The sequence below is a fragment of the Vulpes vulpes genome, chromosome 13 (assembly GCF_048418805.1).
Source record: "Vulpes vulpes isolate BD-2025 chromosome 13, VulVul3, whole genome shotgun sequence".
Lineage (NCBI taxonomy): Eukaryota > Metazoa > Chordata > Mammalia > Carnivora > Canidae > Vulpes > Vulpes vulpes.
Window position 1 is genome coordinate 154,529,917 of NC_132792.1, and position 14,211 is coordinate 154,544,127.

Consider the following 14,211-nt stretch of genomic DNA (forward strand, 5'->3'; position numbering starts at 1 on the left):
TCTCTGCTGATTGAAGGTCCCTGCCTGGTCTGGGGCTGCTCCACGCTCTGAGCTGGTCTTTTTCTGCCCACAGAGAGTGTCACTGGGGGCTTCCTACCGCTTGGCATTGAGCTTTCACCTGGCTTCTCTCCACATGGCTGGAAAGAAGATTAGCTCTCTGCCTTTTCAGAGCTAGGAAAGCACAGAGTTTAGAGACAAATGACCTGAGCTCAGGTCCATCCTCTAGTGGAGGTACCCTCAGCAAGCCATCCATCCTCTCTTTGTATCTGAGCAAATGACAAAAATAATGACATTTACTTTCGGGGCTGAGTGAGAATTTAATGAAGTCGTATTTATGAGAACTCTTCATAAATTATAAATTATCAGGAAATATTATTATTGTTTTTGAAGCATGGCTGGCTGGTTCCTCTGCCCTGTGCCCCCCTGCCTGGGGATCTGTCCCTGATACCAAAACTACCTTCCTAACCAGCTGGGGCTCTGGGGAGATGCTGAAGCCCAGTGAGCTAGGAATAACAAGACAACTGAAACCCCAGCTGGGGATTCCTCTCTGAGTTACATGGGCCACTTAGGCTTGGGGCACACAAGGACTCCCAGGGCATGGCCGTGTGCGTGTGCACAGAGACTACATAAACTGCACACAGCCTCCAGAAAACACACACCTACGTGAACACAAACACATCAGCACAATGTGCCTGGCATATGGCACGGAATAAATGCCTAATGGAGGCATTATAACTGGGAGTGAGCTGGGATAAAGGGAGAAGCACTGGGCAAGAGATCCAGTCTTAAGTTCCTTTGCAGACCAACTAGTCATAACCTCACTGAAGTCTCTTGCCCTCTCAGTTCCTTCTTTCTCATCTATGACAAGTGATAACACATTTGTCTTGCTGACCTCATAGAGCTACCGTAAGAAAAAAAAGAAACTATTTTCCCTTAGGACACAGAAGTCCATAGTCCTATTTGTACAATGCCACGTTCTCAATGATGTGTAATAAACTTCTTAAACAGTTTTTATTGATGTGTAGAAGCACTTCGAAAGTGAAAAGTCTATGCAGATAGAAAGTACAATTTTTGCCTGTCATTGACCTGCAGGGACATAACCCACACGATGCCGTGCCCACAAAGACAGTTTAAAGACCATATATGCGTAGAGTCAGATTGATTAGAATCCTTGATCATGATACAGCCTCATCGCGGCTCCAGGTACCTCCACTTTTAGTTGGTTATCAGTTATTTTTAATAATGCAAGAGGCACCCGTGAATCCCCTACCCAAAATAAAATAAAGACTAGGGCTTTGACAATGAAATGACTAGGTGGTTCCTCCATCCCCACCCCAACCACCTCTGTTTCCCCAGCCAAAGACAACCATCATCTTGAACCCTGTGTTCACTGTTCCCTTGCTTTCCTTTTACATCGTTTTATTTCATAAGGTATAGGTGTCTGACCTTCAAAAAAGATAAAGCCGATAGTGTCTTAGAAGGGAGGTCGGTAAGAGTGACATTATTAATAAGATGAGGTTAAAATAAACAGCTGGGGATAGTTTCAAAGTATTCCCCACTTTCTCGTGGGGATGATGATGACGACGATTGGGTGCTTACTTTGTGCTCAGCCCTCCATCTGCATCATCTCATTTAAGTCTCATAAAGATCTGTGGCAGATTGCTAGTTTTTTTTTGGGGGGGGGCCAATACCCGTTTCTCCCTCTTTGATAGTAAAGAACTTCCAATATTTAGCTAAGCACATGACTTCTCAGAGTAAAAATTGGATTTCCCAGCCTCCATTAAAGCTGGTTGTATTCATGAGATTTAGTTCTAGCCAATGACCTATAAATAGAAGGGGTTGAAGGGAAGTGGTAGGTCCTCTTCCTTCTCCTCCTCTTTTCTCTTCCACGATGGCTGGAATGAAAATTTAATGGCTGGAGCCTGAAGAGCCATCTTGGATCATGAAGTATAATAGGCCATGGGTTGAGGATGATAGAACAAAGTGATAAGAGCAGCCTATGTCCAGGTGAGCGTACATCTGTCATATCAGCCCTAGACCACTTATCCAGACTTTTCTATAGAAGAGTAGTAAATGTCCTTCTTATTATAGTAACTGATATACCAGGTTTTCTATCATTCACAACTAATCTTAACTATTAGTTATCCCAACTATTATACAGCCCTATGGGGTGTGGACTGTTATTCTCATTTATTTGTTTTTTTAAGGGAGGAAACTGAATCCTGGAGAAATTAAATAGCTTTCCTAGGGTCACAGAGTTTGCAAAGAACAGAACCCAGGTTTTTCTGACCTGAAGTCTACGGTCATATCTCCCAGTCTAAACCCTGAGCAAATATATACCCACACATCCTTCTTGTTTTCAGAAATACAGTGTCCGCCATTTCTGGACAGGAATGGCCCAAAGAGTTATGAGCTATACTTTCCATTTTTGATAAACATTAAGTCTCTCACATCTCAGTTCCCTTCAATCTTCTAGTTTAGGTCTATGTTAACTAGCATAGCTGGGTTATATTATGGGATAAATCATGGCTCCATGGCAATCTCTCTTCTCCGAGCTTCCCCTGCCCTGCCTTCGCATCATCAGGGAGTAAAGATCTCCCATTTTACTATGATGTGACATTACGAATGGATGAAGGTGGGTAGGACTCTATAGAGGTGGATTTCTTGGAACTTTTCAGATAGCATGCTCTTGGTGAGATAGGATCATCCATAGGCTGCTAGATATGCATATGCACACAGATAAACTAGACTTGGTATCTAATGCTAGTATGGCAAAAAGCAGAATATTGCAAAAAGGAGGATGATTCACAGGAAAAGATCTGTCCACTGAAAATTCACCCTTTGGAAGAAAAATTATTTGGGGCCTACAGAGATGGTAGGCTGATAATAATTATCATAGGTCGAGAATTCTTTGATAAAATGAAAGAGTCTTCAATGTGAGGATGACATATAAGAATCATTCGTCACAAAAATTTCTGAAATCTTTAAAAGTGCTAAGAGCTAATCCACGGAAAAAAAATTCTACCCAAAGCAAGTGCCGCCAAGAATGCCCTATTGAGGGCAGTCCCGGTGGCTCATTGGTTTAGCGCTGCCTTCAGCCCAGGGTGTGATCCTGGAGACCAGGGATCGAGTCCAACGTCAGGTTCCCTGCTTGGAGCCTGCTCCTCCCTCTGCCTGTGTCTCTGCCTCTCTCTTTCTCTCTCTCTCTCTCTCTCTCTTTCTCTCTCTGTCTCTCATGAATAAATAAATAAAATCTTTAAAACTTTAAAAAGAATACCCTATTGAGGGTTTCCCAGAGGGGAAGAAATTATCTGCTCCCCCATCCCCCCATGCCCTGTCTGTACCCCAACCTTTGACAGTTAAGTGCTACAGTAGGGACCAGCTACAGTGGAGGGGAAGAATGGGAATGGAAAGAGAAAGAAGGAAGTACCCAAAGGGGAATGGAAACTTAGCCTCTGCACATCAACAGATATAACATCGTCCAAAGGGACTACAAATGGGGCCAATTAGGACTAGAAGATGCCTAATTATAATTCTGCAGCTTAGTATGGGAAGTGGAGGGGAAAGAAGTAAATAGTCTACCACATTCAAGGCAGCCTCAAGCTGTTGTCTCTGTATTAAAAGCTTTGTCCCTTGGGCAGCCCAGGTGGTTCAGCGATTTAGCGCCGCCTTCAGCCCAGGGTGTGATCCTGGAGACCCAGGATCGAGTCCCACGTCAGGCTCCCTGCATGCAGCCTGCTTGTGTCTCTGCCTCTGTGTGTGTGTGTGTGTCTCTTGTGAAAAAAAAACAAATAAAATCTTTAAAAAAAAAAAAAAAAAAAGCTTTGTCCCTCCAGTCTAACCTATATTGGGCATATCCATTGCAACTCAGATGCTCATTTGGCCTGGAGAATGAATTGAGGAAGAGAGAAAAGAAAAGGGGATTTGTCATCCAGGAACACAACCCGAGTGTGTCAACTCAAAAGGTCGTTTCATCTTTGCCTGGTGATCTTGTGTCCCCTGGATTTTTTTTCCTCCCTCCCTCACTTAAGTAAATGGAAATGGGAGGATAAGAGAGGTGAAGAAGAAGGACATGAGCGTGTGTGCACGTGTGGAATGGTTAGTGATATGAGGGTATAATGAGTATAATGATACTAGCTTCACATGAGAATATAATTCTTAGGCAGCAGAGCATCATGGAATCAAATTCTGAGCCCAAATCCCACCTCCACCACTTCCCATTTACCACATTAACTAAACCTCAGCACTCACTTCTATAATGAAAGGGGGTAATAGATCATTCCTTAAGTATTCCCTAAATACTATGCAGTATTTTAAACTGTTACTGGCACGTAGGAATTGGCCTCTATAAATGTGAGCTGTGACGCTGCAATAGAGATCCTCATGCCAAGGATCTCCTTCAATCTTCTCAGCAAGGCTGCAAGTAGTATTATTTCTGCTATTTTGATCATTAGAAACATGATGCTCAGAAGGTTAAGTTACCGGCCGGAGTCACCACACTAGAGTGGAAAGAACCAGACCTCAGACTCATGCTGTTCCCACATATGTCAGAGTCTGTGTTCCTAAATGCTCTTGTACATGGTCCAGCTACCTGACACCTGCCAGGCCACTCTGGGGAAGCCATCCCAGCCTGTGCGCATGGCTCAGGAGAAGCAAACACGCTCTGCAACCTGCAATTTACTCTTATTCCCAAAGACTCTCCCTCTAAGCGAGGTAAAGGCAATGAACAAAGTCAGTGAGACACTCATGAGTTTGGGATCCTAGCATGTATAAGCTGTTGAGGAAGGACCAAAATATAGGAGGCATATGTGGCATTTATACTATATTTTGTTTGGTTTTTGCTCACTTCATGACAGAGGTCGGAGCTAATTTCTTTTTTCCCACATACCTTGTTAGGTTATGAAGGCTGTAGTATTGTAGAGATGAAAAGGACCTACGGCAATCACCTAATCTGTCTCCTTCCTCCAACAACCACAACTTATAGCATCATAGAGATAGGTAGGTGTGTGACCCTAAAAACTTTATACTCAGAACTTCCGGTGCCTCATTATAACACTGAAAGTAAGTTTTTCCTTTTGTGTGACCTATATAGCACATGTTACAGGCAAGTCCCTGTCATTCGGCTCACTCACTGATGCAGGCAAGGGATCTCCCCAAGGGCGCTGGGTAGAGAGCTAGAGCAGCAGGTGCAAGGGAAACCTGGATATGCTGGAAGAGATGAGTTGGCATGTGGGCCAGCCTGAGAGCTGCCTGCAAATGCTCCCCCACCATCAACCTTGTGCCCCTCTCATATCAATAAACATGGACTGGGCACAAATTAGTGCCAAGGACTGTGCTGGGCATGGGAATGCCTAGAGGCCCCTGCCCGACGTTGAGTGCCTTGAGGAGTTTTATATGTCTATACAAATATGGTGATGGTTATTTATGCCCATAACATAAAATTTATAACTTTAACCTTTCTTCAGTGGACAGTTCAGCGGCGTTAAGTACATTCACATTGTGCAACCATCACCACCATGCATTTCCAGAACTTTTCATCATCCCAAACTGATACTCTATACCCATTAAACATTAATTCCCAACTCCCACCCTCCTCTCAGCCTCTAGCACCCACCATCCTACTTTCTATCTTTGTAAACTTGACTCCTCTAGGAAACTCATACAAGTGGAATAATACAGTATTTGTTCTTTTGTGACTGGCTTATTTCCCTGAGCACGACATCTTCGAGGGTCATCCACGTGATAGCCTGTGGGAGGATTTCCTTCTTTGTTTAAGGCTCCTGTGTATGCATGCACCATCGTGTGTACTCACCCCCTTCTGTTTCTCCATTCCTCCCTCAGTAGACACTTGTTTGCTTCCACACTTGGGCCGTTGTGAATAATGCTGCTGTGAACATGCGTGTGCTAATATCTGCTAGAGCCTCTGCCTTCCATTCTCCGGGGTCTATGCCCAGAAGTGAAATTGCTGAATCATATAATGATTCTGTTTAATTCTTTTTAAGACCTGCCTTCTGCGCTGTTTCCATAGCAGCTGTGTCCTTCCACATCCACACCAGCAGATGCCAAGAGTTCTTATTTCTCTCCATGTAACTAACTGCTCGTTACTTTCCAGGGTTTGTTGGTTTGGTTTGGGTGTTGGTGATAGCCATCCTAACAGGTGTACCCTTGAGATGGTTTAAGCATGGTGCTCCTGAGCTCATGAACAGGATAGATTCTTCACCCAGAAAGTCCTCACTGAAGATGTGACATTTGACTCAGGCATCTAAAGATGGGCAAGAAATCTCTAGGCAGAGGAGGAAAGCCACACTGGAGAAAGAGGTGCCACTGAAGGACAGAATGGAAAGAAACTAGAAATCGCATGGCCCATTTAGAAGCAACAGGTGGTTGGGGTGCCTGGGTCGCTTAGTTGGTTAAGTGTCTGTCTCTTGATCTCAGCTCAGGTCTTGATCTCAGGGTCTTGAGTTCACACTGGGCATTTCTTACTACAAGAAGGAAGGAAAAAAAGAAAGAAAGAAAGAAAGAAAGAAAGAAAGAAAGAAAGAAAGAAAAGAAGAGAAGAGAAGAGAAGAGAAGAGAAGAGGAAAGGAAAGGAAAGAAAAGAAAAGAAAAGAAAAGAAAAGAAAAGAAAAGAAAAGAAAAGAAAAGAAAAGAAAAGAAGGAAGGAAGGAAGGAAGGAAGAAAGAAAGAAAGAAAGAAAGAAAGAAAGAAAGAAATCAGTATGGGCCAGAATATAGGATTCTGTGAGGTGGGAGGCAGAAACAAAGGATAGAAATTCCACTAAGGCTTTGAACTAGGGCACTAGGGAGCCATTGGTAATGTTTGTGAAAGTGCTATGCACATTTCAAATATTATATGAATGTAAGGATGGGGAACAAAAAGGAGAGAAACCTTTTTTTACTTTTTAAATATTTATTTATTATTTATGATAGACATAGAGAGAGAGAGAGAGAGAGAGGCAGAGACATAGGAGGAAGGAGAAGCAGGCTCCATGCTGAGAGCCCGACGCAGGACTCGATCCCGGGACTCCAGGATCACGCCCTGGGCCAAAGGCAGGCGCTAAACCACTGAGCCACCCAGGGATCTCCGGAGAGAAACCTTTTTAAAGAAACAATGTACTAAGACAAATACACAATACCTGGAAAATGGAAGTGGCTTCTGGCATCTGCCAGAGAAGATACTGGTCCTCAGGGTGCTGGCACTGGCCCCTCCCCTCCCCGTGGGCTCCCAGGTACCAAGGTAACAGAGCAGGACAAATAGCCTGCCCCATTGACTTCCCCGGGTGGAGGAGGCCTCCTGCTGTCCACCAGATGGGAGAGTCATGGCCTTCCAGGCCTGGAGGGATCAAAGGGGGGCGACAGGTACGTCCTTGCTCCTGGACCAGCACACTCAGCAATGCCTCTCCTTCCACCGTAACATTCCAAGTCATTCAGACACTCAAAATCTCAAACCTGAGTAGCCACCTGCCTGTGACAGCCTCCTCTAAGCCCGAAGTCGGATCCAAACCAAGTGTCCCTGATGCAGTTGTGCATCTCACCATCCCTTCTGCCATGAGGAGAGGACCAAGGGACTCCTCTAATACTTAACATACAGGAAGTTAACAAACTTACAGAATTCTTTTTTAAGTGTTGGAATCTTTAATACATTCACATGGAACAAAATGCAAAAGCTCAGAAAGACTTATAGTCAACTGCTCCCTCCCATCCTCAGCCCTCCTAAGCTGTCTCAGCTCTAGGGCAGCCTTCTCGTGGTATTGAAGCCAGTCCACCCTTCTACCTAGGAACTAGCAGGGATGGTGTTTGGCCTCAATCCTGACCCAGCGGATCCTAAATTCCAAAGTCAACACTGTTCAAAGGAAAGCCCTGGATCAACCATGCTGCCTGAAGTCAGAAGGCCCGGGCAGCTCGTGGGCCAGCTCACCTCATGGCAACCTTCTTTCTTGGGTTCCTGGGATCAAGCCGTCCTCCCTGGAGTGTGAGGCTTCTCCTGGCATCAGGGAGGAAGAGTACAATCCCTCATACAAGGGTCAGGGGGTGGGGGATGACTACCAAGGGCAGGAGTTCATGGGTCAGGAGTAGGGAAAGAGGATGAGACAAATCCTGACAAAGGGGAGACAGGGCCAGATGCTCCCTGGACGTGAGTGTGAGCCAGGACGCCAGAACCTGAGTCTGCAGAGCTATTCAATGTGAAGGCCCCTGTAACTCAGGGTATGCCTGCTAAGTGCGGGGGTGTGCAGCATTTCCCTGGGCCTTCCACAGACAGGTCAGGGCCAAGTAGAGGTGTTTCTTCAAGTCCCTTGCTCCCTTGCACACAGCTCCCTTGCTCGGCCACAGGGCTCCCGCCCGCGTCACTCCCCAGGAATCTGGTTCTTGTTTACCATGAAGACGTGTGGTTATTACAGAGCCTAGTGGCCCTCCTCCAGCTTCCCCAGAGAGTGTGTGGAGGAGCCCAGGCCTGGGAAGAGAGAACTGCTGAGTAGAAAGAGCAGCAAACTTCCTGTGCCCTGCCCCTCCCAGGCCTCCCTTACCAGGACAAGTCAGAGAGAGCCTGGCAGGACTCTGGGGGCCTTCCTTGGCTGAGACACCTGGGACCTATCCTACAAAGTTGGGAAGAGGAAGATCAGGGGAGCAGAAGAAGTAAACGAAGGCAAACAGGCAAGGAACAGGGTCAAGGTCAAGGAACCAGGAAGAATGGGAGCCAATGTGATACCACCTATTGCGTGCTCTTCACTGTGTTAAGAAATAACAGAATCCTGGGGAGACAGTAAAGCCATGGAGGAGACTTATGTTCTGCAAACTTTCCATCCCTAGTGACTTGCCTCATGCATGTCACAGAATATGACGTTTATATTTTTGCTGGGTGGATGGAATGGAGGATGGCAGATGGAGCACAGAGACCCATCATGATAATAGCTCCCATTTGCTGAATGCCTAGAATGTTCCTGGTGGGGTTCTAAGTGCTCTCCATGTGTTGATTCAATCAACTCCCACAATAAGCTGATAAATCAGGTGCTATTAATATCCTTCCAGGGACCCAGATGAGAAAACTGGGGCCCAGTGAATTTTAGTGACCTGAAGAATGGTCTGGAATGGGGGTTTGAACACAGGAAGCTGGGACCCAACACTGTCTTCTCAGGTACCACAATCTCCTGAACAGGGAGCAGGGCCAGCTGGGAAGTGACCCCCCCAGAGATAGAGCTTGGGGTACAGGGCTCTATCCTAGAGTTTTCTTCTACTATCAGTTACCCGGCTGTGACCTCATTGGCAACCCCTGGCTGGGCTCCACTGGGCCCTTATTAAATATTAACGAGACTTAGATGGTTGTGGTTTTCCCAAACCAATACGCTACTAATTTGGCTCAAGATCTTGGTACTAAAGCCGTAAAAGGACACGGGCCCAGCGCTAGCACAAGAGCCCAGCATCCGGCTCGCTCTGTTTCTGCTTTTGCTCCCTCTCCCTGATGCATTTTCCTCATCTGCTCCCTCTGGCCGTCTCCAGCACGTTGTCCAAATGAGAAGGTATTTCTGAAACACCAGCTTGGTTCGTCTCCTCCCTACGTCGCCGTCTGCTCTTTTCTCCCTGGGAAGCTGAGCTAACAAGGTAGTATGAAAACCGGGTCATTTTCACTCTTTTTCAGAATTTCCAGAGACCACGGCGCTGCAAATGGAAATGTCATCGTGGGATAATGACATTGGCCCTGACGCCGTGTTTCCTGACTACCATTTATTCACAATCGATTACCGAAAAAGACAAAGGATGTGAATAATCGGCCAAGCAGATGGAGTGTCAGATGGCCAGGCCAGGAGAGAAAACAGGGCTCCCCTAAAGGGTGAGGGAAGAAGGGCCTCTGGCCCCGGGAGCGTCTCTGCCATGGGGACAAAACAGGCTGCAGAGAAAGGTGTCGGGCTCCGACCTGGCCTCAGCTGGCAGGGTGTGTACAGAGGCACCCATTAATCACAGGACTTGTTCTTTACCATCTTCTGACGGCCCTGGGAAGCTCTCTCTAGGAAATGAGGAAGGAGGTAGTAAGAAAGGCCCCTGAGGACATCTACAAGAAGGAGGAAGCTTGGGCATTAGAATAAGGTTGAAAGATCACAAGTCCTGGAAACTAGTTATTTAGAGACAATCCTTGTAAGACACACACACACACACACACACACACACACACACACGCTGGAGGTTGACAGAGCCTGTGGCCAGCCCACAGTGTTCCTTGGCTGGCTTCTTCTGTGCCTGTGGGGTGGCTGCAGAGACAGGGCCAGGCGGTTCTCATTGGACATTTTAGTCAGTTTCACTTCCTGTTTCTCATACTGAAAGCATAATAATCATCATAATGATAATAATAATAATTCTGCACACTTGCCTCTGCCTATTTATCTAGGGCCTGCCAGAAGTGCGTGTCTGAGTGGGAGAGGGGGAGTACAGCTTATCGGCTCTGTCAATCCACAGCTGGGAGGGAGGCAGGCGTGGGGGTGGGGGGGGGGACAGTAATTAGCAATGGAAATTATTAAGCTCATTCTTTTTTTTTTTTCAGAAGGAGGAATCTAAGTGGGTTGGTAGCTCCCCAAATGGCTATTCTCACCGCAGAGACGTAGAGAGGTTTCTTCCCCGTTCTCCACTCTGCCCCAGTTAAGGAAAGCCTTGTGAACTGAGGCCCAGAGAGTTTAGGCCGACCTCCTGGAGACACACAGCGAGCAGGTCAGCAGGAAGGATGGGACCGGGCCAGGCTGCTTCTGCATCCATCAAGAGCTGTAATCAAGAAGGGAATTTCCAGCTCTACAGGGAACTTGCAAAGTTGTTGGGAAAAACCACAAGTATTTCAGCTAAGGAAAAAATGTGCAGTCCTCGCAGGCTTGAAACCCTAGGACTATAAGAGAGTGTCCTCTTAACTGAGAACAGCGTTGGGAACATCTCAGATGGGGAGGGGGAGGAGGAACCGCTTCCAGACTTTGGTCAGGAAAAGCGTGCGTGGAATACAGGTGTTGGGCCAGTGTTTCAATTTTTTAGCTCCAGTCAAGAGCTGTGCTCTAAGGACAAAGGTTGAACACGTTACAGGCTCTCAAGACTCAGATGGGAGTGGAGGGAAGTGCCAGATTATGATCTTGATGACAAGAGTGTCATACTCTTCCTTTAGATCCTGCCCTCCCCTTGGGGATCTGAAGAGAAAGGGAGGGAGGCCGGAAGCAAGTGGTTCAAGAGTCATTTTTGTAAGAACAAAAAAGGCAGGTAAAGGGAAAAAGAACAAGGGAACCCCTAATTAATTAAAGTTCAAAAATCACCTCCTGGGGCACCTAGGTGCCTTAGTCGGGTAAGCAGTTACGCGTCTGCCTTGGTCTCAGCCCGAGACTTCAGGGTCCTGGGGTGCAGCCCCGAGGCCCCACACAGAGTCTGCTTCTCCCTCCCCTCTCCCTCTGCATCCCCACCCTGCGCTCTCTCTCTCTCAATCTCTCTCAAATAAATGAATAAAATCTTTTTAAAAAACTACATCCCTCTCAGACACCAACAAAGACACACACAAACACCGCACAGACACTTTGAAGCACTAGTTACACTAGGGTAAGAGGGCGTGATGTCGGGGCACCTGGGTGGCTCAGTCGGTTAAGGGTCTGCCTTGGGTACAGGTCCAGATCCCAGGGTCCTGCCCAGTCGGGAGTCTGCTCCTCCCTCTCCTCCCTGCTTGTGCTCTCTCTCTCACTCTCTCTGTCTCAAATAAATACATAAAATCTTTAAAAAAAAAAAAAAAGATGAGGGGTGCCCGGGTGGCTCAGCGGTTGATCATCTGCTTTTGGCTCAGGTCATGACCCTGGGGTCCTGGGATCGAGTCCCACATCGGGCTCCCCACAGGGAGCCTGCTTCTCCCTCTGCCTGTGTTTCTGTTTCTCTCTGTGTCGCTCATGAATAAATAGACAAAATCTTAAAAAAAAAAAAAAAAACTTACTGAAAATTTCAAAAAAGCAGCAGCAGAGCGTTAAGCCAAGCACCAGGTCCTGGGTGACTATGACGCACCCACAAGCCGGCCCTGCGTAGAACCTCCCAGAATCCCGGCGCACAGCTAGCTCTGGTGCTGTCTTCTGTTATCCTACCCTGGCGTGGGCCCAGCTCCCAAAAGAAGCAGAGGGGAAGGGGAAAACACAGCTGACCCCCAAATACCTTGGGTGTCTGGGTGTGGCTTTCTTGAGGAAGGTATCCCAGAGTGAAAAGAAAGGCTGGTCTCATGAATAAAATCTTAAAAAAAAAAAAAAAAGGCTAGTTTTCACTCCGGATCCAGGGGGATTTCTGGGATCTCTCCTGGCACTGGGCTAGATTTGTCCTTGTGTTCATCCCTCACAGCCTGCGTCTCACGGGTTGGCAGTCTACGGTGATCCCGTCCCAACAAGGCCTCCTGGATCCTGCCCTCTCTGCCTTCTCCCCAGCTACTGGCCTGGTTTCCACTCACCTAGAATATTCCCGGACCTGCTGACTGCACCCCTTCCACTTCAACCCCTATTGTTTCCAATCCTCTGCTTCTTACCCTTAGGTCTTTATTGGTTACACTTCAGGGCCTCCCCTCTTGCAGGCTATACATTTCTCCAGGGTGGGCACCCCATTCCCAGACAGCTGAGCCTCCCTCAGGAGCCCCGAGAAAAGCAGTTTGGGCCTTCTGGGTATTTCCTCCACTGCCTCCTTTGTTTGCACATCTCTCCTTTTCTGTCAGGCCCATGGTCTGGAACCCGGGCCTGCCTCTCCAACCCCTGGTCGGAGAGCACAGCTCCTCCGCCTACATCCCCAGAGGGAAGCACGACATCCAAAGTCCTATCTTCTCTTACGGTCACAATATGGCCCAATTAAAAGGATTAGGGGAGAGATCCCTGGGTGGCGCAGCAGTTTGGCGCCTGCCTTTGGCCCAGGGTGTGATCCTGGAGACCCGGGATCGAATCCCACGTCAGGCTCCCAGTGCATGGAGCCTGCTTCTCCCTCTGCCTGTGTCTCTGCCTCTCTCTCTCTCTGTAACTATCATAAATTTTAAAAGAAAAAAAAAAAGGATTAGGGGAGATGCACCTCCCAGTTGGATCACTAAGGAGCGGGAACAACGAGGAGAAGCCACGGAGAGGGCTAATGGGTGTTTTTTGCTTGAAAGGGTGCACGGAGGTTTGTTTGACCTGCTTTCAACCAGAAAGACAGAGAGACTTGATGTCCTTAATGTCATTACCCCTCCCAGAGGAACCGCAGCTCAGGATTGTTTTAAAGAGGGATGGCTTTGAACTGCTGCCTTAGACAAGAAGCTCTAGTCGGAGATGCTTGACTTCGCTATTTTAAAAAGTGTTACCGGTACCTTGATTTCATTTAAAGACCAATGCAGGGCTCCCGGGCGGGGGGGGGGGGGGGGGGGGGCTCAGTGATTGAGGATCTTCCTTCGGCCCAGGGCGTGACCCCAGGTCCCGGGATCGAGTCCCCGCATCGGGCTCCCCGCAGGGAACCCGCTTCTCCCTCTGCCTGTGTCTCCGCCTCTCTGTGTGCCTCTCATGAATAAATAAATAAAATCTTTAAAAAAGAAAAAGAAAAAAGAAAACCCTGAAGATGAACAAAGTTTTGATCCTCCCTAATAGGGATTCCAGGCCCTAAACATCGGACTCCCCGCAGGGAGACTGCTTCTCCCTCTGCCTGTGTCTCTGCCTCTCTCTCTCTCTGTGTCTCTCATGAATAAATCAATAAAATCTTAAAAAAACAAATAAATAAAAACCGATGTAAATTATCGCAGGATCGGAACACGACATCTGTCCCCCGCAGTGGGGACGCATCCAGCTGCGCAGGTTACCAGCGATGGCTTCGTCCGTAATGAAGCCAATCTTTTCTCAATAGGACTGAAGGGAAGGGATTCCAGGGTGCTCAGTACCTCAGCAAGTACCACCAAGGGTCCCGGTCCTCCCGTGCTCCGCCCTGCCGTCCCCAGCGACTGTCCCGCGGCCTCGCCTAGGAACGCTTGCAAGGACACGGTGGCAGCTGGCAGCGCTAAGCTTTGCATCCCCACCCTGGGGCCACAGAGCAAGGGAAGAGGCAGGGGGAACATGAAGAGTCCCAAAACATTTTAAAGGGATCCCCCCTCCTGGGGCTATGTTACCCATCAAGGGAAAGCATAGCTCCCAGAGAACCTCAGCTGACTTCCTGTCACGTCTTGAGAACCAGAACTAGATCACACGCCCATCTTGAGCCAACCATGGACCAAGGGCCCTGGAAT